The sequence below is a fragment of the Sinocyclocheilus rhinocerous genome, unplaced genomic scaffold, assembly GCF_001515625.1.
Source record: "Sinocyclocheilus rhinocerous isolate Xijiao unplaced genomic scaffold, SAMN03320098_v1.1 scaffold2558, whole genome shotgun sequence".
In the NCBI taxonomy this organism is placed as follows: Eukaryota; Metazoa; Chordata; class Actinopteri; order Cypriniformes; family Cyprinidae; genus Sinocyclocheilus; species Sinocyclocheilus rhinocerous.
Genome location: NW_015655145.1, coordinates 243,739 through 248,639, shown reverse-complemented (window position 1 = coordinate 248,639; position 4,901 = coordinate 243,739). Strand labels below are relative to the sequence as shown.

The 4,901-nt window shown below is 36.1% G+C and overlaps 1 protein-coding gene across 2 annotated transcripts in view; it reads left to right on the top strand.

Moving 5' to 3' along the window:
• Window positions 1–4,901, top strand: part of LOC107717931 (lipoma-preferred partner homolog) — a 232,329-nt gene that overhangs the window by 8,013 nt on the left and 219,415 nt on the right. The window contains exon 1 of one of the 2 annotated variants that reach the window (XM_016524833.1): window positions 2,918–3,307. The exons of the other annotated variant lie outside the window; for it this stretch is intronic. The gene's annotated coding sequence lies outside the window, so the exon portion shown is untranslated. Of the gene's footprint in view, window positions 1–2,917; window positions 3,308–4,901 lie in introns of those variants that run through there. 2 annotated transcript variants of the gene reach the window in all.

The window sequence follows — 4,901 nt, the reverse complement described above, 5'->3', positions numbered from 1 at the left end:
GCACAATAGAGAAAAAAAAAAAAAATCTCGGATTTGGATCGGCCCTCTCTGACCGATACCCGATCCGAGAAAAATGGCACTATCGGAGCCGATACCCGATATGAATATCGGATCGGCGCATCCCTAGTTGTAGTGTGTGCTTCTTTGTAGTTGGAGTCTCAGACATCCTAAGCTGTTGAAAAAACTATTAAAAGCAGAGTTTGTTAGCACAATCTTAGGAGTTATGATCTTCTGGCTGTTGTGATTCATCCATCTCAGATTTTTTGGATGCACGTGATGTTCCTTGGAATGGCAGTGACATTTGCAAATTATTGAGATTTTGTATCAGTCATCAAATAATATAAGCTTTCCTATGGCTGATCTAGAGGACAGTATAATATAAAAAGTCCATATAAAAGCTTATTTAATTCATAAAAATGGTGGATTAAAAAAAAATGTATTTGCTGATTTAATTTTTTTTATAACATGTATGTCATTTTGTTCAGTATTTAGTCTTGTTTTCCATTACACATACCCAAACATTCTTAAAAAAGTTAAATTTGCTTCTCAAGTAAATTTTGACAAAAATACTGATTAAGAAACTGGGGAAATTTTATTTATTTATTTAACATATGTTATATGTGTAATGACATGTTATGTTGTGTGTAATGACATGTATGTAAGTTTGTATACAAAATGAAATGCAGGGTATTTATATTTTGTAGTTTAGATCAAGCAGGCATGACTAATGGCAGATGCTGATTATCTCAAATGACCATATATTTATCAGCATGGAATCACATCACATTTTAGAAAGGGATACATCATGAAAATATGCCAAAAATGATCAAAATCCCACAGTTATGTGCTCAGTTGTGGGTTGGGGGAGTGCAGGAGGGCCAGAGTTAATTAGGCATCTTTAATCACCTGAAGTCACTCTCTCTGACACCGTTTAACCCCCTTGTAAATGGGTTATTATTACTTCTAAAATCCCCTCTGTGGATTCAGGCATGAAAGGGCTATTTTAGCTCTGCTAAGTGAAACCCTGTCGAAATGCACAAGAACCTTTCCCCCTTCCAGTAATAAAGAAATACCAGGCAGCCTCCTCTGTTCTAACCATCATTTGATTTGTGTGGAATTAGTAAAGACTTCTGTTTTGTATAAACAATTCTCAAGATTAGACATTCAGGGCCTGAATATGTTTTAATTACATTTGCTATCTTTATGATTATAATATCACGGAGCTCTGCTCTTTACGGGAGGCAATCAGTGAGATTAATTTCACGATTTGAGGAACACATACTGTGTTTATTCGTCTATGAATGTAAGTTTTTGTGGCTTTCAAATTAAGCTCTGCACGGCCATGCTGTATGGCTGGAAACATCTGCACATGAGTGACCAGAAGCCAATTATGTGTTAATGTGTTGACTGCTTTATGGGGCCAAATCTGGTCTTGTCTTGTTGTACCTTATTAACCAAACTCTCAGCTACAGCTTATCAGCAGAAGATGAAAAATGAGTCAACATTCTCAGAAAACACTCTGCTCTTTTAAACAGGATGCTGTATTTTTTCCAAATAGCTGATAATTATAATAATCATCACACTAGATGGAATACAGGTTTACTCACAGGTCTAATAATGATCCCTGTCAGAAAATTAAGCACTGTTTTGTACAGGAAAATGGGCTTTTGATGTGAAATAGATGCACAGTTTTTAGGCTTTCGAGTGTGGCAGTACCGCTTCGCTGATGTGGATGGAGCACTTGAGGCTCTCGGGCGTTATGACAGTCTGCGGTTGTACGTTTAATATAGGCCTTCACATGCTTAACTGATCATGTCTGTGCACTCATTCTGAACCACTATATGCACTTCAGTGTGCTTATATTTTGTGAGTCTCAGTGTGCATGCACTTGGATGAGTATTGACCCGTATTAAGGTTGATCTCTTGCTTACAGAAAGCTATTGTGGCACAGGAGGATGTTCTTAAAAGGTGATAAAGGAATACGGGTGATTTGCTTTTGTTTTATGAAAAGCTATAGAAATAGGCTTCCTGGGTGCTCCAATTGATTGAGCGCCACCCTGATTTCCATGTTTGGTCAGTCCCTGCAGTCTGTTCTGTGGAAGAGCGGAGAACAACCATTCTATTCCATTGCTCAGTGTGCTGTGCAGACAAAACAAAAGAGTGATTCCATGCTGACATATCTAAAAGGGATAGTTTATCACTTACTCGCCTTCATTTCACAAACAGAAATGTGGATTTTTTTCTTGACTAACAAGAAAATCTGTCATAATTTGACTCAAAGTCTAAATATGTTTTCCAATAATTATAATTAGGCACCAGCATTCGCACAACCCTACACGCGATTTGCCGGATGGATGGAGGGATAAATAGATAATAGATGAATAAATATTGTTCGTTTGATATAATTAATAAATATAAAAATATTTATTTATTTATTGATTGATTGCATTGGGACAATGTCGTTGCAATTAAGTAACAAAGTGGATGGTAGTTTAAACTGTCAAGTGCCAGAAAGCACAAAAAGCAGTTAAAAGTACACTGAAAAAATGATTATTTAAAGTTGTAAATGAAACAAAGATTGTTGGATTGTTTTATTATTAGAGATTGTTGGAGTATTCAGTCTTTACTTCAAAATATTACATTTAATTCAATGTATTACTTGCCATTTCATTGTAATCATTTGTGAAATTTACTAGCAACTGTAAAAACGGTTTCGAAGTAAATACTATACACAATTTTTTTTCAGTCTCGAAGCTTCTTGTAGTCTTGAAGCCTCTTGTAATCTTCTGAAGCTTTTTTGTATGGATCAGACAGACATTTTCACTCAGTATAGTCAAAAAAATCAATATAGTCAAAAAAATGTAAAGACAACGTTTTTATTCATTGAACATTCATGTATTCGTTTTGTTCAGTTTTTGTTGTCCTCTCTGTAGACATTCGAGAGTATACTTTTAGATCCTGTGGTTTGCTTTATTCTTAGAGACCATTGTGACTGTGCTTGCCCCCCTCTTAAATAACTCCCAGCAATTAACATTGTTATTCTGCAAATGGTACGAACCACAGACTTGGCTTCTATGTGCCTCTGGCCAGTGAAAAAGAGTGGCATTCCAGACCAAAAAAGCAAGCCGAATCAAATTTTGCCCCCAATCTTTCGCCTATTTTTATTTCCATATTTGGAAATGTTTACCTCCTCATGACTCCACAGTGCAGCAGGAAGAAGCACTATGAGTCATTTTAACAGCATAAGGGCCTGGCTGTGGGTCCTCCTCACTGAGGGCTTCTCTAGTCCATAGACACACGGGATGCTGTAAGTATCCTCTTCTCTTCTATTCTATTCTATATAAGTTGTGGCTGTGTTTGAACATGTTAACTTTGTTGCAATCCTGTGGCACATTGCTCTACCCTTTTATAATCGCAGTTGTGCTGTTCACAGCGGAAGTATAGCTTAAAACAAATAATATATAGGCAGTTATAGACAGGCTGCTGTTTATGGCCTTCATTTTCTTCGGTGAATTGTTGGTAGGAGGAGCCACCTGACATTTTTCTGGAGGTTTTGAATTACTTGTGTATTTATTCATTCACACAATTGTTTAAAGTTGTACAGCTGATATAGAGTGGTACAATTAATATAAAGTGGCTTGTACTTTGCACAACATGTGTGTCTGGGCTTTATTTTAATCTGTGAGTTTAAAGAACAACCTTCAGTAGGTTTAGAAACACTTCCTCGGTCTGTATACATATACATGTCCTTCCTATACTGTCGACCAAGGCTGGATTTTCATTGAAATGGAAAATAAGGTATTTGTGACCCTGGACCACAAAACCAGTCATAAGGGTCAATTTTTTAAAATTGAGATTTATACATCATCTGAAAGCTGAATAAATAAGCTTTCCATTGGTGTATGGTTATCATGATGGGACAATATTTGGCCGAGATACAACTATTTAAAAATCTGGAATCTGAGGGTGCAAAAAAAAATCAAAATATTGAGAAAATCGCCTTTAAAAGTTGTCCAAATGAAGTTCTTAGCAATCCATATTATTAATCAAAAATTACGTTTTGATATATTTACAGTGGGAAATTTACAAAATATCTTCATGGAACATGATCTTTACTTAATATCCTAATGATTTTTGGCATAAAAGAAAAATCGATAATTTTGACCCATACAGTGCATTTTTAGCTATTGCTACAAATTTACACGTGCTACTTATGACTGGTTTTGTGGTCCAGGGTCACATTTCATTGTGATGTGTACTCTTTTATTTTGCTCAGAGATGGCTTTGCATGCCATAGGTATGTGACTCTTTTCTTTGTTTGGTAATATTTGCTGAGGAGATATATTTGTGGAATGTGTTACTCATGGTGTGAAGAACTACTGACAAGTATGTTGAGCTATATTGCCTTTAAAGGAAAACTTTAAAAAGCACAAATATGTGGTTGCGGGACAGTTTATTTGCATTAAGCAGGAATGAATTTGTTCAGGCAGGGCAGTGTGTTTCTTTAACCACATTCTATAGGTCACTATTCTATTGGGGTCTCAAACTCAGACTTCCCCGGGGACTGATAGCCAGGTGCCGTTGTCCAACAGGGTCCACTGGAGCAGAACAAATAAAGGTGTTTTTACAATCATGAATTTGAACTAAATACAGTTATTATGCATGGACAGAGGTTTTTTCTGAGTTGGGCGTCTCATCTCCCTCATGCCTAACATGCTGCTCTGCATGTTTAGTGGAGTAATGATGCATGAGATTGTAATTCCTTCCTTGAGAGCTGTATTTTTCTCCTTGAACATTAAGCGGGTACCTATTACCCATTAAGAGACCAGAAACATCACAATCTGGTCTTAAAGTATTGGTTAGAAGTAAAAAAAAAAAAAAAAGTAATAATAATAAATTAT